A 27441-nucleotide genomic window follows, 5' to 3' on the forward strand; every position below is an offset into this window, starting at 1 on the left:
ACTTTATTGTACAAGCGATAATAATTAATAAACACAATTTTTTTACTAATAATTGTTTTATTTTAATGATGTGATCCCACTACATATTCTCAGTACTGGAGCTATCTAAATGAAACTACCTTGTTGGGTGTAGATGGTATAAATGTATTAAATAAAAATCAAGTTGTTACTAATTCTTGTTTATTTAATAGACTTTACCTCGGGAGAATTTTTTATCTTTCCCATCCTACATTCCTCAACAGTCGTTGACCGGACTGATAGTTTCTGCCTTTTCGGAACGATTTTTAAAAACAATTTTTAAAAATACAAGTGCGAGAATTTACTTTATTGCGATCTAATAATTACAATATAAAAAATGCGACTTTACTCTACAAAGAAATATATCAGACTGAATTATATTCAATGAAATGAAATACATTACACATTTGAAAAATAAGCAATAATACACAGGTTGCAGTTTGGAAATAAGGTCGACCATAGTTCAGGTGCTGACACATCGGATTCAGGGTATTGGCCTATATGGGGTCAATGGATATAACTCCTCCACCCTTAGTTTCTGGAATTTTTCATGGAATTGAAAAATGACCTAGGTTGGGCCTCTGGTAGATTTTCTTCAGGATCATCTTCTTGGATGTGAACATTCTCCATGGGACTATCGTCTTTTCTTTGTGATTTCGTTCTTCTTTTTATAAATTTAATAACAAAATATGCAAGAATTATTATAATCAAAAATATTACTGTTAGGTTCCAAAAATTAGGATGAGTGATTTTTGAGTTTTTAAGTATTAATGTTTTAATTTCTTCTTGTTTCTTCTTAATTAAATGAATCTTGTCCAGTTGAACATCTTGGATATGGACTTCGGGAATCTCTTCTTGGTGGGTATGAGGAATAACTATATTCGGAAGTAATAGTGGCTGACTTTCGGAAATGAGACGATTATTGCTAAATGTTTGATCTTCTGTGCTAAACTGGCATTGGAAAGGAACAGTGATGAGATAATTTCCAGAAATTAATTGAAGGTCTGTGTTAGTACAGTTCATTTGGATTTTGGTTTTGGTTACCAAAACAGCGATGTAGTGGGATTCATCTATTTGCTGGATCATATTTCTTGAAATGTGAACTTCTATTCTTTGGCATCTCGTAGGATTGGATTTTAGTTGAAGGAGTTGAAATAGACAGTCTTCTTCACTTTTGCTTCTTAGAGGATTTTCGGGACAGAAGAATTTGGGCTTCAGGTTTGAGCATGGTACAGATGTGTATTGGTAAAAATTTTCATTCATTATCAGATAAGTGTTAGGGGGCACTATGGTAGTATGATTTACAGTAGGAATCGAGTATAAATGATAGTAGGAAAATTCGTCGGGATAAGCTATTGGAACATGGACAATGAAAACAATCGTCAAGTTAGAGTAGTACGCTTCTGTCTCTAAGATATTATAATAATTATGTATGTCTGATGTGATATTTGGATAAATTAGTTCGCTTCTTGAATGATATTCTAAAATTTGAGTTAATATTGACTTTAGTTCATTAATTTTTACTATACTACTATTTAAAATACCTAGTCTCGCAAATGTTATAGAGTTTTCTATATCTGTTAGTAACTGTACTATAATATTTATACTTATACTTAATTGATCTAAAATATTTCTAGTTATAAGAAAATCTTCAAAATTAAAAATAAACTTATTAAGGTTTGAACGAATAGATTCTAAACCAGAGAAAATTACTTCTTGGTTACTTTTTATGAGAGAAATAGTATTATTAAAATTCTCTACAATCTCAGTCGATAATGAAATTTGTTTATTAAGTTTAGTTACAATTTTATTTTGGTTACTTTTTAGTTCTTCTAGTGCGCTATAATAATGTTTTGCGTCTTCTGTATCTAAGTTTCCTGTGATACATTTAATTATTGAGCCTAGTCCGTCTATAAGACCTCTTTTTGCCCTGTGATCAGGTAAGAGTGATTGGAGTTTTTGTTCAGCTAGTTGTAGTTGGAAGAAAAGGACGCGATCAAAATTTTCTAATTCGGAATAATAAGGACTACTAAGGCCGTCTTTAATTGCAGCTGTCACATTTTGGTAGGAAAGTCTTAGAGTATTAATTTCTTTTTGAATTGGTTCTAAATTAACATAATGGATAAATGAATGAGTACTAGATTTAATTTTTGCAGTGCCTAATTTATAAGGAAGTATTCCAGGATTATCTTTGAGATTCGTAAAGGTGATTTCTTTATTCTCGACTTGTTGAAGGCCCAGGACCATCATCGTTGTCATTAGGAACCTGTAAGAGTTTTTTCCGGTTAGTTTTTGGTCGTCTTAAATTTTGTTTGTGTAAAAGTCGTTTTGGAGTAGCAACTTTAATTTTTGCATCTTCAACAACTTTATCTTTCATAAATTTGGGATTAAGTTTATTTCGTACCAGAGTAGTATTTTTCCTGTAAACATCACTTCCTACTTCGTATGTGAGTGGTTCATGTCGATCTCTATTATTATATTCGATACTTTTGTCTTTTTGTTCGATCAATTTTTTATTAAGTTCTTTATAGATTTCTTTGGTCCTATCTCTATGTTTTTCTATGTAGTTATTAATTAGTTTTTGGTTTATATTTATATCAAAAATTTCTTTAGTGTTAATGTGGCCATTTATAATATCTATCGGCTTTTGTTGAGTTACGGAGTGTATTGAGTTATTATAGCCTAAAATAGCATAAGGCATTTGATTTAAGATATCAATTTTTCCATCAGCTTTACTTCTAATTATTCGTAGATGTTCTATTAGAGTGGAATGAAATCTCTCTATAGCTCCTTTAGATTGGGTACTGTTTGTAGTAACATAATGAGTTTTTTTTTCAACTTCATTACAACTATTCAGAGCAGCAGCCAACAAAGTGACCATAGCCATTATGATATCCAACCTCCGATAGGAGAGGGAACTTTAAGAAGAAGAAGAATGAGTTTTTACTGTATGTATGTGGAAAAATTCTTGTACAACAGAGTTTTTTAATTCTGTGCCTCGGTCCATAGTTACAAGATCAGGAATTCCATGGTGTGTCATGAAGGTTAGAAAAGCTTTTACGATTTCAGTACTTGTCAATGCTGAAAGAGGGTATGCTTGACCGTATTTAGAAAATGTGTCTATTATAGTAAGAAACTTTTGGCCTTGGCTTGAAAAAGTGTCTGCAAATATTATTTCGAATGGTTTTGAGGCTGTGGGAGTAATCATTAGTTTTTGATTTGGCGGATTACGATCATATTTATTTACTTGGCAAATATTACAATTATTTATAAAATCTGTTACATCTTGTTTTATTCCTGGCCAATAATAGGTGCGTCTGATCCTAGTTTCTGTTTCTAGAATACCTCGGTGATTGGTTTTTCCTTCGTGAAATGACCTTATTTTTTCATGTTGTTCATCTTTGTTTACTATATCTTTTAAGATGCTGTTACATTTTATTAACTTGTAGGCAGAATTTTTAAAAGTGTTTTTTAAAATTTCTAATATTTCTGGTATAAAAGTGTCTTCCTTGAAGTACACAGCGTATTTGTATTTTGGGTCAATGTAATTTTTAAATATATTTATAGTTTCTTCTACAATATTATTTTTTGAAATTTGGATATAAAGTCTTTTTCTGTTAGGAAATATTTTTTCAATTTTTGGTTTGACGGCTGAGTGTAAAACGAAATCAATTACAATTTGGTGATCAAAAACATTAAGGTGCTTATCAGAAATGAGCATTCCTAGTATTGGATCTTCTAAACTAGTATGCACAGTTTCTCCGTCATCATCATCATCATCTTCTTCTTCAATATCGTTGTCTTGGTTATTTCCTTGTTCTGTGTTTTCTTCGTTAATGTTGTCGTCGACATTTACAGCCATCGAATTGCTATCATCATCGTCGTTTTTCGGAGTTTTATTAATTTCTTCCATATATTTTAAAAATTCATTACAATGAATCTCTATTCGAGATAGGGAGTCTGCATTTGCATTGCAACTTCCTTTCTTGTATTCAATTATGTAATCAAATTCCTCTAATTTTAAACGCCATCTCACTAATCGTGAGTTCGGTTCTTTAAGAGACATAAGCCACTGTAAGGGTTTATGATCTGTCATAATTTTAAACTGCCTTCCAAAAAGATAAGGTCTAAAATACTTAGTTGCCCATACTATCGCGAGAAGTTCTTTTTCTATAACACTGTAGTTTTGCTCGGACTCATTTAATGTTCTCGAGGCATAAGCTACTGGTTTATCTTGACCATTTACTAATTGAGATAATACAGCTCCTACTGCTACATTACTTGCATCTGTAGTTAAAATAAAATCTTTATCAAAATCTGGATATTGAAGTATAGGTTCATTAATTAATAGATTTTTACAATCTTCGAAACATTTTACAAATTCTGGAGTGTGTTCTATCTTAGCATCCTTTTTTAAGCATTTCGTTAATGGTTTAGTTAATCTGGCAAAATCTTTTATAAATCTCCTGTAATATCCTAGCAATCCTAAAAATCCTTTTATTTCGCGTGCAGTTTTTGGAATTGGGTATTTGACAATTGCATTAATTTTATCTGGGTTTGGCTTCACACCTTCTGTAGTTACAATGTGGCCAAGATAGGCTACTTCCTTTCTGAGAAATTCACACTTATCTAGTTGTATTTTAAAATTATTTTCTTGCAAACGTTTAAAAACTTTGTCTAAATTTACAATATGCTCTTGAAGTGAGGTAGAAAAAATAATTATATCGTCTAAGTAGACAAGACAGATGTCATCTTGAAGACCTCGCAGAATATCGTCCATAACTCTCTGAAAAGTTGCAGGAGCATTCTTGAGCCCAAATGGCATACGAACATATTCATAATGACCATTCTCAACATTGAATGCTGTCTTGGGAATATCGTCTGGGTGCATCTCAATCTGATGAAAGCCACTAGCTAGATCAAGTGTACTAAAATAGTTGCATCTGCCTAATTTATCAAGTGTATCGGTGATATTTGGTAACGGATATTTATCTGGAATTGTTTTTTCGTTCAGCTTCCTATAGTCTACAACAATTCTCCATTTCTTTTTTCCTGACGCATCTGCTTTTTTTGGGACAACCCAAATGGGACTACTGTACGCTGAATTACTGGGTCTAATGATTCCTTGTTCCAACATTTTGTTTATTTGACTATTCACTTCTGGTTTATGAACAAAAGGATATCTATACGATTTACTATAAATAGGTAGTTCATCCTTAGTTTTAATAACATGTTTAACTCTATTGGTAAATGTAAGGGGTTTATCTTCGCTATGAAAAAGATTAGAGTATTTATTGCAAATTCTTAGAATATTTTGTTTTTCTTCAGAGTTCATATGAGAGGTACGGATTAAATCTTCGATATTAATATTTTCTGTTTCATCGGCAGGCACTATGTCTGCATGGAATAATTCATGACAATTTTCGTCAAAAGGGACAGTATCGATTGGAGCATCTAATGTGACAAAAATTTCATCTTGGGTTCGGTTAAAGATTTCTACTAGGGCAAAACCGTCTATTGCATTCGAAAGACATGCAGGGATTACACATTTTTGGATTGTTTGATCAGGGATAAATATACATCCTGATTTTTGGGAAACTGGAATTTTGGCTACACTACAGGATAAGGGGTCCAATTTTTGTTTGAAGATTATCTTTAGATCAGATTTATAGTATGTTATCGGGATACTGGAATACGGAGTAGTTAATTGGGAATTTACGAAATCCAACTTGGCGTTTAGATATTTTATATTATCTAGTCCTAAAAGACCATCAAAACTTCTATGAAAGTCAAAAAGGTGGAATTTAATCTTACCTTCCTGATTGAATTCTGAAAAGATGGGGATTTCTGCACAAAAGTCCTTTTTTGTACTTTGAAATACTGCAGAGACAACAAAGGGTTCGTAATAGATAAAATTTTTATAAAAGAAGTTAGCTTTTTCTGGATTTAAGAAAGATTTAGAGGAACCGGTATCTACCAGTAATTTTAAGGGAGGATCGTGAATTTGGATATAAGGCAGTTCTCTTTTATTTGTGGAAAAATTTAATTCTATTAAGTCTGTTGATTTTGAAAGAGGCTGTCTTGAAAATTTTGATTATGCTCTTCGTTAGCATCATCATAAGCTTCTTGATCAGGGGTATTTTGGGTATTTTGATCAATATCGATGGATTCGTACTCGGTATTATACAGTTCTTCGAATGTGAAGTTTTGATTTGGATTTCTGGGGTTGTGGAAATTATTTCTGAATCCTGGTGTACTATTTCTAGTATTCGTACTCATAGGAGTAGATGTATTTGGGGCAAAATTGGGATTTGGTCGCCAAGTATTATTTTGAGCTGGCTTGTTAAAGGTTTGGAAATTATTTTTGAATTGGGGAGTACTATTTCTAGTAGATGTACTCATTGGAGTGGGTCGGTTAGGAACAAAATTTGGGTTTGGTCGCCAAACATTTTGAGCTGGCCTATTAGAATTATTTTCGAAATTAGGCTGAAAGTTTTGGGGAGTGTTATTTTGGAAATTAGACTGATAGTTTTGGGTATTGTTTCTTTGATACTGATTTGATTGCGAAGGTTGAAAATGTCTATCATTGCAAGGATCTGTTTGAGAATTTGGATAAAAGTTATAGTTTGCGTTTCTAGATCTGTTACTATTATTATTATTATTATTATTATTGAAATTTTGACTCTTTTGGTAGTATTTAATGTTATCTTCTTCTTTAATGAATTGAACAGCTTGTTCAATGGATTTCGGCCGCATTGCCCTAATTATGGGCCCTAAAGGTTCTCTTAAACCCGCTAAGAATGTTTTCAGTGCTTGTTTATTAAAAAATTCTCTTTTATATGTGCGCTCCTGACCAAGATGGTGTAAATCAATATAATTACATATGGAATTTAATAAATCGAGCACCTTCTCATGAAACTGATAAGGTGATTCGTTTGGTTTTTGTTTTAAATTAACAAGATCTTGATTAAGGCAATTTTCATCTCTTTGGTCGGCAAAATTTAAAATTAATGTATTTTTTATACAATCCCAATCAGTATAGCCGCTAATAGCAATAATTTCTTCAGCTCTTCCTTCTAGTTTATTTAAAATTCCGTTCAATAGCAAACAATTTTGAAAACTACTAGGGTTATTTGTATCGAAATAATGTCTTAAGATTGATTCAGTTGCATTTATGAATCTGTAGAGTTTATTTATATTTCCATCAAAACGAGGAATAATCGCCAAATTGGCAATATCTAATTTAGGTACAATAATAGTAGTATTTGAAGTACTTGGTGAAGTCATCCTATTTTTATTTATTACTTTTCTTTCCTATATACTAATCTATCAAAAAATAAAATAAAACAATAACTAATACTACACTTGACTATTATTTTCGCAAAAGGATTCAATAGACAAGAGGAGTCTGATAAAAATGAACAAAAAATTTTTAGCTTACCACATTTATGCACTTCTGCTTGTTCCTGGAATTCTGGATGTCCGAATGGAGCCCAAAATCACTGACAGTTTAAAAGTTTATGAAAAACGGAAACCCGGTTCTTTTTTCGTTTAAGAGTTAAAACCCACGAATATCCTCAATGGAATTCGACGAAAAATCCACTAAGACTGCGCCACTGATAGTTTCTGCCTTTTCGGAACGATTTTTAAAAACAATTTTTAAAAATACAAGTGCGAGAATTTACTTTATTGCGATCTAATAATTACAATATAAAAAATGCGACTTTACTCTACAAAGAAATATATCAGACTGAATTATATTCAATGAAATGAAATACATTACACATTTGAAAAATAAGCAATAATACACAGGTTGCAGTTTGGAAATAAGGTCGACCATAGTTCAGGTGCTGACACATCGGATTCAGGGTATTGGCCTATATGGGGTCAATGGATATAACTCCGGTCATTGACCGTTCGTTGACTTCTTATCCGTTCGTTGACTACTTGACCTGTCGTTGGCTTCTTGACCGATCGTTGACCTGGTCAGTGGTAGGGGGTATACAAAATGGTGGGAGGTATAAAGTGGTGGGGGTATAATGTGGTGGAGGTACAAAATGGTGGAATGAGAGTTCTGGCCGCACAACCCCCACCCCTTTTTGTACCCCCACTCCTACCCTGTATACCCCCCACCTTTGTATAATTAGGGGTGGGGGTATACAGGGTAGGAGTGGGGGTACAAAAAGGGGTGGGGGTTGTGCGGCCAGAACTCTCATTTGCCCACTACTTACAGTTACCATAGAATGCACTGAGGTGAAGATAGATCAACCTAAAAATCCGGTATTACAGCAACTTATTTACTCAATATGCAAATCGTGTAAAACACTAAAAGTTTTAGTTGGCATTTAGAGTACCGATAACATATCTTTTTTTAGCAATTTACTTGAAAAAATGACATAATATTAGCAGATCGATGTTTTCAGCTTCAAGATATTTTAGCATCAAAAGATGTGACTGTCAATCTGCCAGAATTTTTGAAAAACAAATCTGGCCAGACTGAGCCTCACCAGCTTTCGTCGTTCAAAAAAATTTCATTGAATAGAATACATATTGAGATAGTAATTGGTTTGGGCAAAATATATAAGATTCTGAAGTATTTGTCGAGCAATTTAGTACCATTGGGAAGTAGAATAATACTGGTATGTTTTATATTAGCAAATTTTCGTAGCAACATAATGGACAAAAATTAATAAAACAAATACTATTTATTTGTCTTTTATTTTTGTTATACAGCTTATCTCCATTACTATTGTTCTAAAGCTACTTCTTCGTGGCATCTTATGTAATTTACTGTGTTAACTGGGAAATGAGCCACAATTTAAGTTGGAAATTAATTTTATTGATGTTTCCACTTCCATTTCGTAAATCGTTATTGAAATAAAAAATATTAATAAATTAAACAAATTTTGTTTTTTTTTGGCTTGGTAAACTGATGTCTTTGAAAACATACCAATCAGACCAGTGGTATCCTTTACTGATTCTCCCACTCATGCATTAGCTTCTCACTTAAACAAATTCCTTAAAACCTTTTACAACAATAAATTCGATTTTGTAGTCTCTAACAACTTAAGTTTGACAAATAAAATTACAGAAGTTAATCTTAGTAATGAAGATTTACTGATTTCCTTAGACATAACTAATCTCTTTACTAACATTCCAACACAAGAAGTTATCAGTATTGTTGCTTTAGACTTGTGGAATAATAATTACCATCCTAATCAAATTATTGAGTATACAGAGCTTTTGAATTTGTGTCTGAGTCAGAATTTCTTTAATTTTAACAACACCACATATGTGCAACCGGACGGACTAGCTATGGGATCTCCTCTTTCACCGATATTAGCTGATATTTTTCTAAATGACTTGGAATCTAATAAAATAGTGAAAAATAATCCATTTACAGATTATATTAAATTTTACGCTAGGTATGTTGACGATACTTTAATAATATGGAATGGCACAATTGACATTCTTCACGATTTCTTAGATTTCCTCAATACTTTACATGACACTATTAAATTTACTTTAGAGATTCAGAATGACTCAACGAGTTTGAACTTTTTGGATCTTACATTGACACTCAGAAATGGAACGATTGACTTTGGTATTTATAGAAAACCAACCCATACAGGTACAGTTATCCCTGCCGATTCACACCACCCCATACAACATAAACTGGCGGCTTTTTATAGTTACATCAACAGGCTTGTCTCTATCCCATTGACTTCAACTTCATTTAATAAAGAATTAAAAATTATCCAACAAATAGCAGTTAATAATGGTTATACTGTGGACTTAGTAAATAAAATTTTACACAAAAAAACAAATAGAATTTTAGAACATCGAGTATATACACAGCCTATTCCAGTCGAACAGGAGCCAAAACCATATAGATCATTAACATTTACAGGTCAATTCTCTTACAAATTAGCTAATATTTTTAAAGATTTCTGTAATATTTCTTTTAGAACTAATTCAAATTTAGGTTTGGTTTTCTTGAATAACAAGGATAGTCGTGATAGATCTGAGTGTTGTGGAGTTTATGAGCTTAAATGCCATACCTGCTCGTCATATTACGTCGGAAGAACCTTTAGATCGTTCAACACCAGATTGAAGGAACATCTTAGATACATACAGCGTCCAACATCTGGACAGTCTCATTTTTCCCAACATATCCGTAACTCCAACCATAATTTCAATCCGGACACTGATTTCAAAATTCTTCACATCTGCAAAAAGGGCCACGTCCTGAATAACCTGGAACATTTTGAGATTTTAAAATCTTTAAAGGACCCTACTAGACATACATTAAATGCCCAATTGGAGCTTGAATTTATACCAGCTTATTCAGTTTTACTATAAAATAACCCACTCTTATTACTGTACACAACCTGACATCTAATTAAAACTTCAAACCTGCAAAATCTAAAATTTATTTCAAACCTATCTTTCAATATACATACACCAACAGCAGTTATCGTACCCGCTTTTTCATTCAAACTACTCCATAGTTCCAACTCACAATCTTATACACACTCTTACAATTTTTTAAAGTTACAACAACTACTCACCCTTAATTTCCAAAATCCCGTTAATTTTAATTTTATTCGAATCCATTCTCCATTGTTCGTTTCCTGTTGAATTTGATGATTTTGTAGCTCAGTACACAGCCAATTGGCCCATCTCAGCTTCATTACTGGATAATCAATTACCATCTGCACTTCTCCACGTGGTGATATAAAAATGGTAACCTACAACTTTTTTAAAATGTCAGAAAATTTGCTGGTATGGCATTTGAGCTCATTCTGTTAATATCCCATAGTTGCCTGACCGTTTGAACATTTAATACGGAGTTTGATCAGTACAATATTCTTAAATATTAAACACGTGTTTCTCAATTTAAAAATGTCACCCTAAATTATTTTGAATTCACTAAGACTACACATTTTATATTATAGCTTTATAAATTTAATAAATAGGTTCCGCTATGGAAGTGCATGATCATTTTGTACAAGTTATCAAAACCTTTTAATCTATTAAATACTTTAAATTTATAACTTACCAAGTATGGCACATGAGGAAGTTGGTTGGCACCAATATTTAAATACAAATAGGATTTAAACAAACTTTAGGTTCTCTTTTAAATTAACACCCCCCCCCCCCTACCTCCCTCCACACACCTGTCATTAAACATTCCGCTTCCTTTGACCTCGTTGACGTGGCATTGCCACGACTGCAATATTAACAATACTACCAACCAACTTTCTTTTCTTTTTCTTCGTTATAACTTTCACGTTTTATATCTGTTTTCACTTACTAAATTTAATTAGACTAAGCTAATCAATTTATCCTACAATTATGCAACAGGTGATATGCTTGTACGTTAGATTATGCATTCTTGCTGCGTACTTAAACTTAAACTCAACACTTCTTCTCTACTTTAATTATTCTCTACTTGAATACTAATGTAGAATAATACATCTGTTATCTTTTAATCATGTACTTTTATTATTGTTACAACAGCCTTTTGCACAATAGTGGTTACACATATAGTTTAGATTTTGTTATTAATGCTATAAATTAACAACTTTCTTTTTTGTAAAATTTGAAAATGCTGTATACTTTATGTTACTAAAAGATTTAATTAAAATAGGCAACTACTGTACAACATTTGAGAAGAAGTGTTTTGACATTTCAGATAACCTACATCTGTCTACACTGTCAATATTCCCTCTTGAAAACACAAAAACTAGACTTCAATTTAGGAAATAAAAACTAAGTTAAATAGTAATTGGGGAAATGTAGTGCTACCTCCCTTAAAAAAACCTTTTACCAATAATTGTTATGTCTTTGTGCTTTTAAACCCTATGTGTTATGTGTTAATTTATTTATTTAGTTAAAAAACTATTCTCAAGTAAGTGCCTACACCCTTCCATTAATATTTCGTTTCTTTCTTTTTCTTTGTACATATCTCATTATACAATAGCTCAAACAAAATAATCTTTAATTTTATCAATTTCTTACCTTTTTCAATTTAAAGTTTCTTAACCGACTTTTTGATAATAATAATTTTTCATTTAACTAACTTGTTTTCTTTTAATTTCTATACACTTCATAGTTTCACAGTGTATGGCACTTACTACTTCATAATATTATAATGTTATTATTATACTTATGACATCCCTCAGTTAATTTACTGAGAACAACACATCTTAAATTAGATTAATTTATGACAACAATTTCCTATTTGTCATTTCCTATGCTTTGACCTCTGCCCGCATCGTATAACATCTACGAGCTAAGACCATCACATTTGTACAAGAGTCTAGAATAACATTTCATACTTTGCTACAATTAATACGCAACCCCTGGAGCATTGTCTTTCTCCATTCGAACAAAACATCACCCGTTTCACATACGCATCTTCCTTCAGGATCCATTCCAAATTCGAAATCTTACTGTGTTTTAACCTACGTAACATGTCTGTTTACCCTATCACTATCCCAACAAACCAATTAGCATAATTTGGACGTACTAATATGACAACAACTAAGTTGCAACGCAATCCTTGTAACGGCATGTAAGTAGATTAGAACAATATTACTATCTCTTTTATTATTACTACTTTGAATTTGGAAGCATATTTAAGTCAGTTTATCTTTATTTTGTTTTTAATGGTTAAAAATTTTAATTTCAACAAATTCAAACTGTATGCACCCATTTGCACATACATGCCTATGAGCATTTTTACTCATAGGTGTGACATTGTACATACCAATTTTCTGAAATGTCAACAGTTGCAAACCTTTCTTTCAAGAAATTTTATAAAAATTTTTTTAAAATTTTTAAATTTGGCTTTCTATTAACATCTCTTCAATCAGACACTGGTCTAACACAAGTTTTCTCTTATTGTAGCATTTAACTACTTGTAACGCCGACCTGAAGATGATCTGTATATTGTAGAGATCGAAACCGGTCGTCAAAGTATAATTAAATGATTGTGAGTAAGTCTGTGTTTCATTACTATATTTTTTATATTTTAAATTTATTTAACGAATACTTTTTTAAATCCTATAGAATTTATAAATTTCCAGGTTATAGTCGAGGTTTTTTCGCGCTATCCGTCAGCACTTCCTAGTAACCGCATCATTGTATAGGGCCCATATCAGATGTGAATGAAATGGATCCCATTCCCATATTTGAGATCCATACCTGTCCGTGTAATTGAATTCTTCATTGGTTACTAGGGAGTGGTTTATTCTTTTGTGTCCTCTCACTCCGTATGGGATGAGATGATCATCCAAAGACTAAAATGAGTCTGTCATGAGTTAGGTAAGGTGTCATAACAATACAAGTCTGATAAAAGATTTTTAAATTGAAAACTTATTGGTACACTTTCCTGGTGACACCTCCAAGACTTCTACAATTTGCAAGTCAAATGGATGCTGCAGTGAAGACGAGAGGGAAGGAATTCTGCACTATGCAATTCACATCCCCCGTCTGCAGCTGGTAAAGTTCCAACGGAAAAATGCACCTAGTTACTCTACGGGGTAATACGATATAAAATGTATACCATTTTTATTCAGTTGCAATGCGAAGGCAAAACAATCTAACTTTTCAATTAGAATACGAAGTGCAGTCCAGTCCCTTGAATCGCGATTTTCGGCTCTTATTGGAGCCTTCATCGGAAAGAACGTAGGCACTGTTCTCCATATTTTAACTGATTCGCATCGAGAGCTTTTCCCACCCATTGCAAGCGAAGTGATGATAGTAGGTGGCTAGCGCCATCTGGCATTGAAAGACGAAGTAGTTTTCAATCCTAATAGTAAATTATTAATATTGAAGATATTAAAAATATTACTCAAAGATTTTTAAATTGAAAACTTATTGGTACACTTTCCTGGTGACACCTCCAAGACTTCTACAATTTGCAAGTCAAATGGATGCTGCAGTGAAGACGAGAGGGAAGGAATTCTACACTATGCAATTCACATTCCCCGTCTGCAGCTGGTAAAGTTGCAACGGAAAAATGCACCTAGTTACTCTACGGAGTAATACGATATAAAATAAAAATGTATACCATTTTTATTTAGTTGCAATGCGAAGGCAAAACAATCTTACTTTTCAATTAGAATACGGAGTGCAGTCCAGTCCCTTGAATCGCGATTTTCGGCTCTTATTGGAGCCTTCATCGGAAAGAACGTAGGCACTGTTCTCCATATTTTAACTGATTCGCATCGAGAGCTTTTCGCACCCATTGCAACCGAAGTGATGATAGTATGTGGCTAGCACCATCTGGCATTGAAAGACGAAGTAGTTTTCAATCCTAATAGTAAATTATTAATATTGAAAATATTAATAAATATTAAAAGCTCTCGATGCGAATCAGTTAAAATATGGAGAACAGTACCTACGTTCTTTCCGATGAAGGCTCCAATAAGAGCCGAAAATCGCGATTCAAGGGACTGGACTGCACTCCGTATTCTAATTGAAAAGTTAGATTGTTTTGCCTTCGCATTGCAATTTTAAATTTGGCTTTCTATTAACATCTCTTCAATCAGACACTGGTCTAACACAAGTTTTCTCTTATTGTAGCATTTAACTACTTGTAACGCCGACCTGAAGATGATCTGTATATTGTAGAGATCGAAACCGGTCGTCAAAGTATAATTAAATGATTGTGAGTAAGTCTGTGTTTCATTACTATATTTAATATGGACTCACATATGCAACCCATTCAATATTTAAAATATAAATCTCACATTGTTTTATTTACCCATTTGTAAACTTCATATATCATTACGTATTTAAACCCAATTAAGTACTTATCAATTCTAGAAGATTTAAGAGCAAAGATTTGGCTGTACTAGGCTAGACAGATTTTTTATAAGACTAAGCATACCGTACACCAACACCAAAAAAATCCAAGTTTCAATATAAAGTTTATTTCTATTACCCTGTACAAATTTAATAAGAAGAGAAGATGAAGCGATAAGCGATGAGTTTTACACTCGATATACAGGGTGACCTCTTTGTGGAAAAGAAGAAGAGATCTACAGATAAGCGACCATTTCTTACAATCCTCTGGTCGTTGCCTATCACTTCTTTCACTTCTTCAGCAGCTACTTTTTAGCCATTGTTGATCACTTCTTAAAGTTACATACATTATACAAATCGATTTTACATTGCTTTTTTTCGATAATATCGGCGAAGATTGATACTTAAGTCGATGTTTTTTAAAAATTTTTGTACACCTTCATCATTTTCAATAAGTCGAAACAAACTTTTCGAATCAATCTTTAATGCTAATGTCTTCTTCCTGTTGCATATCCCGAAATCCGGGCATGCCTAGAGTAGGGAATTTTATGCGTGAAGTTGGCGAGTAAAATTTCCTACTCTTGGTGACGACATCGTCATGAACTAATATTTTGGCAGTAAAAATAGATTGTTTGTTTGTAGTGTAGTCACATGCAGTTTCATTTCAGTATTTCAGTTTTTATTCATTAATCTTTTCCTTTGCACAAAGTAATTCTGTGTAATTACGAATATTTCGAAACAATGGCGCAACCAAAAACTGAAGTGTTTAAATATAACAGGAAAAATCATGATGGAACATCTACTTGTCGTTTCTGCAACAAAAAACTGAAAGCATCAGGTAACACAACAAGCTTGATGGGACATATACTTCGTGTACATAAATCTTCGGCAGCGATAGTTAAGAATGACAATCAATCGGAATTAAAATTTATTAAGCCATCGAAATTGGTTCCCAAACTTGGTGAAATATCAGATTCTGAGTCAGTTGCAGGTGATCTTGAGAAATATCTTGCTTTACTTCCAATGAAGGATCAATACAATTATCAAATAAGACACAATTAGATGGTGACTGGACAATAACAACCAAAGAGTATCTATCTTGTTCTATGTCGACTGTGTCTGACAGTTCCATTCCTTCTTCATATCCGACGTTCCATCAAACATCAATTAAACAATCTTTTAGCAACATTTTATTTATTTCAGAAGGTGGAAATAAAGTTAACAATATTACGAATGCCATATCATTCATGATTTGTAATGATATGCAGCCATTTAATATCGTAAACCATGGGGACTTGATGTCATTATTACCCAATATAAAATTGGACTCAAAATGTGAATTTTGTGCAAAAAAATTAAACAAAAGCTCGGTTCTGTTGATAGTGTTACAATAACGACTGACATATGGACATACACTATGCACAGTAAGAGTTTTCTTGGTATTACGGTCCATTTTGCAGACATAGGTCACCTTACATCAATTACATTGGGCGTAGTCCCTTTGGACCGAAGACATACATCAATTTATACAGCAGAATAATTACCAGACGTGAAAACTGGAGCATTAATAAAGAAAAAATAACTGCTGTGGTTACCCATAATGGTGCCAGTATCATGAAAGCAGTAGATATTGCATTTGGAAAGATTCATATACCATATTATGCGCATACTTTGAACTAGTAGACAAAGCAATTGGAAGTATGTTTTAACCCCTCAAGCGGGCTGGACGACTTTAGTCGTCCGCTCTAGATGCATAGCAGAGTGGGCTGACCGACAATTTCCGTTTTTGGTTTATGGCACCTATATTACTTAACTTATAAAGTTATGGTTTTCACTAATAGATAGCGTTGACTGCCCTGAACCTAAAACTATTTTTAAATTTATTTTATTTAAATCGGTTCCAGAGATATGGAGCAGTTTCCTGTAAGGCGAGCAAACACAGGATCGCGCGAGAATTGTCGGAATCTGCAATAGGGTACGCGCTAAAGAAAAATTCCTTCTATGTGAAATAAGGATTATCTAGGAATATAATTTACTTTGAAATTTAAAGATGACACTGTGTGTACTAAATGCTCGTTTTATAAATGTTGGGTTCGTTTTTGAAATGTAAGCTTGTCTTCAAGTGGATATCAAATTTATTGCTTTTCGGAATAGAGATAATTTGTATTTTATTTTTAGCTAAATATTTAGTTTCATTTTATGTTGACTGAAATAAGCACGTGTGTCTTGTTGTTTTTAAAAAGTGATATTATTTTTCTAGCAGGTACTCCGCAAATTCAATTATTACAGTGATTTAGTTTTATTTATGTAATTATACAAACTTTTTACGAGTGTTCCTACTCCGCAAATTCAATTATTATAGTGATCTAGTTTTATTTATGTAATTATAAAAACTTTTTACGAGTGTTCTGTTTTCCACAAATTAGACTTTATAATCATAAAAATGAAGCGAGCATTTCGTTTTGATGATGAGAAGGACATCCAACTTTTACAGCAAATGGCTGAAGCTAGCAATGAAGAAAGAGACGTGGATTATATGTCTTCTGAATCAGAGGATATTGATGAATTGCAAGACCCTCCACATTCAGTCCCTAGCACTAGTAGAAAAGGGTTGATTGAAGAGCTACATCGATGTAGAACGGCTAGTTACTAGCTCAGAAGATGAATCATCTGAAGATGAGCAAGATTTGATTCCCCCTATCATGCAAAATGATACATGGACTGAAACTGGAAATGAAAGGGAAAGGTTTGTATTTAATGAAAATGTGGGGGTACACCACGATCTGGTGTCAGCCGCAGAACCAATAGAATTTTATGAATATTTTATTGATGACGAATTTGCAGAAATGATTGCAACGGAGACTAGTAGGTATGCACAAACTAAAATTCGAGAAAAAACTGACCAAGGACAAATGAAAAGAAGGGCTAGAGACAGAGACTGGATTCCTACTAGCGCTTCTGAAATAAAATTGTTGTTAGGAATTTTATTTCTTCAGGGCATTATCCAAAAGCCCAAAAGCAGTATGTTTTTTTCAAGAAAGAAACTTATAGAAACACCTATATTTTATCAAATGATGACAGAGAAACGATTTTTTTTGCTACTTAAATTCCTCCATTTTAGCGACAACGAAACATTTGATCCTACAATAAATATTCACCCTAGACTGTATAAAATAAGTAATGGATTATTTGGTCAACAAATTTTCAACAGCTTGTGATCTTGAACAGGATGTCTCTATAGATGAAAGCCTACTTCTGTGGAAGGGTCGATTAAGCTGGAAAATATATATCCCCAAGAAAAGAGCTAGGTTTGGTATGGAGTCATACAGGCTTTGCGAGGCAAGTTCGGGGTATGTTTACAAAATTGTTATGTATACAGGAAATGATACTGACCTGCTCCCAGAAATCCACGGACGTGATATATCACGTTTGACGAAACCTACAAAAATTGTGTTATCTTTAGCCAATGATATACTAGGAATAGGTCACAGGATCGTTACAATTATTATTCCTCACCCGAATTATTCGACATTTTGTGTGATTTCAACTCCGATGCCCTAGGAACTGTACGCATAAATAGAAAAAATCTTCCGACGCAAGTGACAAAAAAAAAGCTTAAAAAAGGAGAAAATGCTGCTGCGTGTAGAAAAAAACTTATGTGTCTTAAATGGAGCGATAAGAAAGATATAACCATGCTAAGTACAACACATGACGCTAGTATGATACAAATACAAAATAAAAGAGGGCAAGTATTACAAAAACCAGAGGTCATAGTAGACTACAATAAAGGGATGGGGGGAGTCGACCTATCAGATCAATATTTAGTCACATATAGCATGGCAAGGAAAAGGCTAAAAAAATATCAAAAAATATTCAGGCATTTAGTAGATGTAGCAATGTTCAATGCCTTTGTACTATACAAAAAACGAGGTGAGCCATTATCGCATTTGAATTTTAGACTAGATGTCGTTAACAGAATTTTTGAGAAATATGGTGCATCGACAGCAGTTTCCCCGAGCAGAATGTTAAATCCTGATACTCCCGATCGACTTACTGGACGACATTTTCCAGAATTCACTCCTCCCAGTGGAGCAAGACAACATGGCTCTAGAAGGTGCGTAGTGTGTAACTCACACAAAATTAGAAAGGAAACAAATGTGATGTGTACTTCTTGTGAAGCCCCACTTTGTGCTGTTCCGTGCTTTGGTAAATACCATACGTTGTTAAATTATTAGACATTAAACTTATAAACCATGTACATTTCGCGAGTGTTCCAGTTCAAAAACGTTTTAAATATCCATCAGGATTTGTATACCTATATTGCAGTTTATCTTTTAGGTAAGTTTTTTCAACTTCTATTCAATGTAAAAATAAATGAGCGGTTTTTGTAACGCCACTGGTTCTATGTTTTTACTATGAAATTAGTAAATCATTTTTTACATTCTAACAAAAAATGAAACAATTTTATTATAGTAACAATTATTTTTTATTATTTTTTTATTCTTTCTATTACCCTATACTCAAACATATTACCCGCCTATGAACATTGAAAATTTATATAATCTTTTGTCGCATTTTGAGAAATGTAACAATGATATTAGTAAGATATGAGTAATAATTATTTTTTATTAAATTTTATTTGTTCTATTACCCTATACGCACACATATTACCCGCCTATGAACAATGAAAATTTATATTACTATAATCCGTTGTCACATTTTAACAAATGTAACAATAATTATAGTAGGTAATAATTATTTTTATTGTTTTTTATCCTTTTTACTATACCCTATACGAAAACATTCTACCCGCCTATGAACAATAAAAATTTATATAGGTAAATCTTGAAAAAACTTGTATAATATTGCCGTATGTACCTTTCTCAATGATCAATTACAAAAATTTAACACATATACAGAAAAAAAATTCTCCCCACCGCACGGTACATATCTGCAAATATTTCTGCCCACTTAAGAGGTTAACAATAATCAGTAAAGTTAAAAGCATTGCGACATGGTTCAAGCAAAGTGTAGTTGCAAACGATGAATTAAGAATCCATTAAAAACAATTGAGTCAAGACGTCGCAACTCACTGGGATTCCACATATTATATGCTGGAAATATTTTTAGAGTTAAGATGAGCCATCAACGATATCGTTATTAGACAGGTTACTGATCCAAACATAAGCGCTCTTCATTATCATGAAATCATCATGAAAGGCAAAAAGGGTACCAAGTTTGAACCTATCTATTGGTACCCCGTTTTACTTCATAAGTATCTGTTAACATTACGACCTACACATTTATTTTATTATAAAACTTAAACATTTCAGTAAATTTGGTCGTTATTCAGTGCCGAATATTTAGGAGAGCAGCTAAAAGGACTACTGCGATAAATGGTTTTAAAACAACCGGCGTGTGGCCTGTAGATATGGCCGTTTTTTCTGAAGCAGATTTTTTGCCACCAGCTACGACTGATATAGAAATTGACCCTAGTAGCCCTGAAAATCAAGTAGATCCCATTGTACAGTCCATTAGAGGGAAACTCCCGAGCTTAAACTAGAATCTTCTATTAGAGAGAAGGCGCTCGAGCCTGAACCAGGATCCTCTAAAGAAAGTGTGTGCTGTAATAAGAGAGATTAAGATTTTTATAAGTATCAGAAGATTAATTAATATTAAATATAATATTGAACTGGGTCAAGATTGTGAAATATCAAGTAACAAAAAATGTATCATTGTTTTTCTAAATATTGTGTGCTAATTCTCGAGCCACGGGAGCTGAATAAGCAGCCCGTGTAAGATTGCAATAACCCACATTATTTATTGTTAAAAATATTGTAGCATTACAATTTTTGCTACAATGTTTTGTTTTAAGAACCCGTCTAAATATCTATTTTTCAAATTTATTTTATGAAGTAATTTACCATAAAAATTCTGAACCGCCCCTGCTTCTGAGTATTACCGATTATTGCACAACATTGAAATATGTTAGGAAAATTCCTATTCCTAGTTCTAAAAGGATGTTTGAAATGTAAACACCGATCCCCGTAGAAATCACAGAGAACCGCACCTACCGGCTTAAAATTGGCTGTTGTCGTTATGTTAAACTAAGTGAAGGATTAGCAACTTGTCCTGTGAATATTATGGAATACTGGTAGAAAATTTCACTCCATTATGTTGGATATTTACGGTGAAAATTGAGTATACAGAATAGAGTATTGTGACGCAGTTGTGCTGGTAGGGAAGTGCGCGGTTTCTGTCGCATTGTGTAGCTGTTCCTGTTTTTATGATGTTATGGTCCTGTTCCCGTATTGAAAGCCTGATTCCCTTATGAGATGTCTGATTTGGTCTCAACTTTGCCCTGTTTCCTGTTTCGTTATGAATTGAATGCCTTTTCCCCCCGTCTTAAATGGAAAATTTTTGGTTAAGTGCGAAGTGTGACATTTAAAAAGGTATGAGATATTATTGTTTTTGATTAAATTCCAAGTGGATATTAAAGTTGGTAAAGATTTTAAATATTTTAATGGTATGTTTTCAACATGGAAAGTTTTTGTAAATTAGATAGAATGGCAGTGACATTTGACAGCTCCGTCAAATCTAATTTTATATATGGAAAAATCATGTGAAATAATAAATCTTGTGTATTTTTGTAAGTCAGAAAAGATTGTAAACTCTTTATTGTCCATGGTAAAGTTATGTAAAATTTATAGTTGTTTTTATTATTCATTTCCTGTTTCAGAACATGTTTATTCTCAAAGTAAAAATAAAGTCTAAAGGTTTGAATAAACATTGTAGAATGTACCTTTTTTTAGAATGATGAAGTAAAGAGTGGCCCAGTTTGACCCAACAGAGGAATCTCCGATGAATGTCCCCCAATTGGTATCCGTAAGTACCGTAGTGTGTCCAGTAAGTACCCAATATGTGTATCAGAGGATATTTTATTCCAAACGGCGTCATATGTTAAATAGTAGAAAAGTCCTCCAGTCTGTGTAAGTATTCTTTGCTTATTTGGTTATGGTAGTTAGTCATCTTGAAACCCTCCCGTCCCCCTAACGAATCTACAACTCAGCTCTCCGAACAACAAACTGATGCGCCGTTCGCAAAGAAGCTTTATGTGCCTGCTCCTTCTCTTTAGCCCCATTTCGACCGCCAGTATCTTTGTAGTTAGTTCTATCCCTGACCCCATCTGAGCAGACATGTAAAACGCTTCAAAGTCAACTGAAATAAAGCTTTTCGACACACACTACACAAATAAGTCACTGGAATAAAATGCTCTACTATTGCAGTGAAATGTTCAGAGATATGCGTAGTTACTTAGTTTTTAGCAAAGCAAATAATACAAAGTTTTAAATTATTTCTCAAATAAAAGTGTCGCACAAATACATTTCGAAAGTCTGATTTCCACAAAGAAGGATTACTGAGTCCACACAATACATTTTGATATCCAGGCTGTCAGAGAGATATGTTTCTATTAGATCAAACATTGCAAAAAATATCTAGTTTTCATCTTCACCGCCACCGTTTTGACTACCTGTTTATTAAGTTCTCTGAGACAATGAATATTTCACCTCCACCGTTTTTGACTACCTGTTTCTTAAGTTCTCTGAGACAATGAATATTTAATGGTTGAGACATTTTTTCAGGAATCACAAAAAGAGATTGGTTATGATAACCAGAAATATTATTTAAGGTATCTCTTACTGCCCAGTATATACAATTCGCAGCTAATTCTTGAAGACTGCAGATATTCTCCCACTAGTTGTGTTAAACATCGATAATAATTCATGATACTAGTAACAACTTTCTGAAATTAACTACTTAAAATAATAAGTAGGTATCAATGAGGTGTTTATCTCATTATTAATAGAAATTTTGGTAAATAGAAAAGCCGTTTAGATAAAAAAAGTCTGTTATATAAAAATTGTTGAAAAGGAGGAAGTTTGTTAGATAAGATCAAACGTCTAATCTAAAAAATCTAAAAATACAAAACCGTTACATAAGGAAAACTGTTAGATAAGAGCGGAAGTCTAATATAAGAAATAACCGTTAAATAAAAAGGTTTGTTAGATAAGAGCGCAAGTCCAAGATAAGAAATAATGATTAGATAAGAAAGTCCCTTAATCTAAAAATAGAAAATTAAAAAAGTCCGAGCAATTGAGCACGAGGGTCCACGTAAGGAGTCTAGACCCCCCCTTTTAACCTAACAGTTAAATACCTGGAACAATCTAAAACTTAAATCAGAACAATGTCGACCATTACACAAGTTGAAAGTGTATATCTTGGTGAGAAGAAGTTTAGTTTAAATTATTCAAACACAAAGTTTATATCAGTGAGTCTTGCCTACGAGTTAAATTTCGATCCACGTGTCAAAATAAAGGACATTGCATCTTATTTAGTGAAACAGAGTGGAGTGAGTTTCTTTTATATGAAGATGTAATTAACAATTTCATTCATGGTGCTGAAAATCAAGACGTGGTAGATGTCAAAAGTTTCTGGATTAGTTTTGAAAAGTTTCAAGACATTAAGGCCTTGAAAATATTGACTGGCCATGCTACTGTATGGTTGGGTGCTAATTCCATTTCAGAAATGTGGAGACAACTTCCAATAATCAACCATAATCTACAATCATTGAAAGATCAGCACTTTTTAGGTACCTTCAAAATAATTCAACTCGGAGTTAAAAATGTGGAAGATATAATTACTGCAGCTCTTAGTATTATGGAACCTATAAAGTGTGTTAATCATATTACTTACGGATTAGCTTTAGAAATAATATATAAGTACCCAAATTTACTGAAGAATGAAAAAGGTGACATTCAGGGAAGATCTAAACAAAGTACACTTAATTCACAAGCCAGAAAGAGAATTCAATTTTGAAATGATTAACAGGATGCGATTTTGTCACCGTATTCAAGAAATTTCTAAAGTTATTAATCCTATTTTAGATACAGATTATAGAATTAAGGTTTATAATAAAAAAAAACTTATAATTAAATTATGTTTTTTATGAAAAAAAATATATACATTTTTAAATTAAAGCATTCTTATTTATTCAAGATTCCTGGTTCATTCCTAACCACTTGTGTTACGGATCAAAAAAAATTCTGTTACAAATGAAGAAATTTACTACTCAAAACTGGACAATTTAAAAGCTCCGGCTATAAAACTGAAAGTTTACTGAGTACTCTTACAACTCAAAGGGTAGTATACTCTTAGGGAAATTGCTTCTTCCTCAAGAGGTTCAAAAGAATCCATTCACCAATAAATATTCGTCGAGGGCGCCAGGTATTCAATTATCTCTACTCTAAACCAAAACTCAAAAAGAATATTTATGGTTCCTAAGAGCGGGTCATTTTTACTTCAGATTCCGACCAATCACGAGCCCCGCTCTTACAGCCTCCGCCCTAGAGCTCATAGCGCCGTCTGATTGGCCCGTGAAGAAATCCAATTCCGACATTGTTCGGGCAGAGATACCGTTACGCCCTTTGTTCGGAATTGGATAAAAACACGTGCCTTTTTTCAGAAGGCATCTTACCGAGTCAGAGCTCCGAGGGATCAGACCTTCTGGTGTGAGGAATACTCAACCGGAAAAGTTGTTTCACTGTTGCTCCTTTCTCGTGCCTTCAGAGTTCAGGCTTAGAGCCCTGAACTCACCTTGCTTTTCATAAAATGTAAGAAATTGGTCTTAGCCTTTATTTTTGCGTTTGGCATTTAGTCCAACCATTTTTCTTGTGTTTACTCTGTCTTGTTAGTTACAGGCACCTGCAGTCGCAAACCTCCACGATGGTTGCGGAATTTGCAACTCATATATTTATTTTACTTTATTTCTCTAGGTATATATTTAGTTTTACGTTTATTTTAATTACTTTTATTTTCTAGGTTTACTATTTATAACTCTACTTTACTTTTTACCTTCTAGCATTATCGTTACTTTATTTTACCATTACTTACTTCTCTCTTATTTTACAGGCTTACTTTGACAATTATATAATTAGTATATACTGTTGTGCTTTTTAGTAACTATCACGACTCTCTTGGGTTATCTCGACAACGAATATTTTACTGTGCAAAATATGAAGAACGAAAGTAAATTGAAAATTACATTGTTTATTGGAATAATTATTAGAGCCATTTACTTTCGTATTTCTTATGTTGCACAGTAAAACATTCGTTGTCGAGATAATCCAAGAGAGTAGTATATTCGTTGAATGACCCCGTATCTGAGAATACATTTCTGCATATTCAGATGGAAGTAAAAATTTATACAAATGTATTTTAGACGACTCTGAAATTAATATGAGTAACTCAGCAGAATATCAGAACTGTTCTCAGATGGTTCACAGTGCAAGCAAGTTACGAACTTCAACTACTGGTGATGCACATATTACTCCAGTGCCAGTACTACATAGATACCCCAGGTTCCGGTAATAGTAAAACAATAATTCAAAAGGGAAAAAAGTCGGGTAATTTCATTTGACTTGAGGATTATTTATATGAAGGGCACAGGTAAAAAACCCCGTTAGTCAATTTTTTCATGAAATGGGATGAAGACGCTATCGAGTGGCTCCAAACGAATAGTTTTTAAACATTTATTAGCTTTTGTACAAAACACCGTTAATCTACTAAAAATCCACGTTAGAAAATATGAGGTCCTGGGGAAAAACCCCGTCAGTCATGGCGCGTGTATGGAAGAACCCCGTGAGTCAAATAATATTGTTGATTCAATAAAATTGTGTTTTGACTAGGAAAATTTTGGGGTAGTTCTGATTTCTTTCATTATATATGGATTTTGGGCTGCTGAATCCGAATATGAGGTTTGCGGACAAAATTTCGTGACGGAACATTGAAAAAATCGCGAAAAAAGCGAAAAATTTCTGCTTTTTCTCGCTTTTTTGCTTAAATCTCGAAAACTATTAACTTTTAGTAAATGATCTCTGAACATAAATTAAAGCACTTAAAATTCTCTACAAATATCACCTATTTACTTTTTTTTCAGACGAACCGCTCGGTCTAAAGTGCAAGTTGAAAATTGCGAATTTTGAATGGTCTCTGCAAAACCCACTTTATTTTTTATTAGAATGCTGTCATTTGATAAATTTCTCCTAGATTCTTATAAATACATAATACATTTCTACTACTTATAAATAAATAAGAATTATTTCCAATATTTCCTCTTTTTAAATGACAGAGTAAGATTAATTAAGCTGTTAATAGCGTGAGGTCGTAAAAATTATAATGATGTAAAAATGATTAACGTTTACTTGAAGAAAGTTGAGGAGGATAGGGAGTAAGTTCAAAGACGTTCTACTGCACCACCTTTTAATTTCAAAACTCAATGTTTTATGTGTAGTCTCTTCATAACACTTGAGTTTATAGAACAGCAAAGTAAAATAGACAACCTACCGCAATATGGTGTATCAGGTTCGAGTTTTAAAATTTAAAGAAACTGTTATAAAACGAGCAAAAGAACGTGATGATCAGTATGGCAAAGCCATAATCAAACGCGTTTTGCCTGTCTCAGACTTAGAAGCCTCTGATTGGCGGTATCATAGTTTATGCATGAGAAAACTGTACAATCGCCCAATCACTCAAAAAAAGATTAAAAAATCGGGTCAATTTGCCGATGATCTTGAAAGAGCAATGCAAGATGTTTACAATTATTTATAGAATAGGGATGGGGAGTGTTAATTTTTACTCGGTGAGTTGATCGACCAAATCAAGGGTAAATATCGTCCTGACAAAAAGACAGCCAAAGCTCATCTACTCAAAAAATACGGAAGCGATATAATTATTACCATGTCCCGAAACAAGAAGTCGGTCGTTTTTTCAAAGACACAGGTTACAAAATCTTGAACGACGCTTGGTACCAACAAGCGTTAAAAAATGAAAAAGAGGAAAGACTACGGATTGTTCAGACGGCTGCTGCCATTATTGTTGAGGATGTCCGGAGCCAGGTTTATGAGACACAGGAATACCCCCCACCGGATAAGTTTTTAGAAGGAAATGAAGTACTAATTCCTGAAACACTACGTACATTTATGTAAAAAGTTGTACTTCATAAAAAACGTGGGGATTATGATAACTGGAAGAATAAAAGCAACGCGCTTGCTCATAGTCTTGTAGCGGCGGTAAGGCCCAGATCATTCGTCTCACCAGTCCTTGTAGGGTTGGCCGTGTTGCTCTACAAAAAGTACGGATCAAGAAAATTGGTTGATGTAGTTTCCTCTTTGGGGTTTTGTTCATCCTATAAAGAAGCTATTTGTCTGAAAAAATCAGCAATCGCAGGCGATCCGCAGAAAATTGACCAGCCGTGCTTTACACAGGAGGTGTACGATAACGCTGATTTTAAAGTATGTACATACAATCGACGGATACAACACTTTTCACGTCATGGGTGGCGTTTCTTGTATTGCACCAAAACATGCAGTAGCACCTAACCAATCCATTCCTCGGTTAAAAACGAAACTTACGCCTGAGATTTATGCAAGTCAGGGAGCTGTTCAACTAATTCATTTTGAAAGGACAAAACCTCAAGGTTTATCAGAAATCAAGATAATAGATACGAAGGGAATGTTCACACCAACTGAAACTGTGACTCCATCTGTG

The sequence above is a fragment of the Diabrotica virgifera genome, chromosome 9 (genome assembly GCF_917563875.1).
Source record: "Diabrotica virgifera virgifera chromosome 9, PGI_DIABVI_V3a".
NCBI classification, from domain to species: domain Eukaryota; kingdom Metazoa; phylum Arthropoda; class Insecta; order Coleoptera; family Chrysomelidae; genus Diabrotica; species Diabrotica virgifera.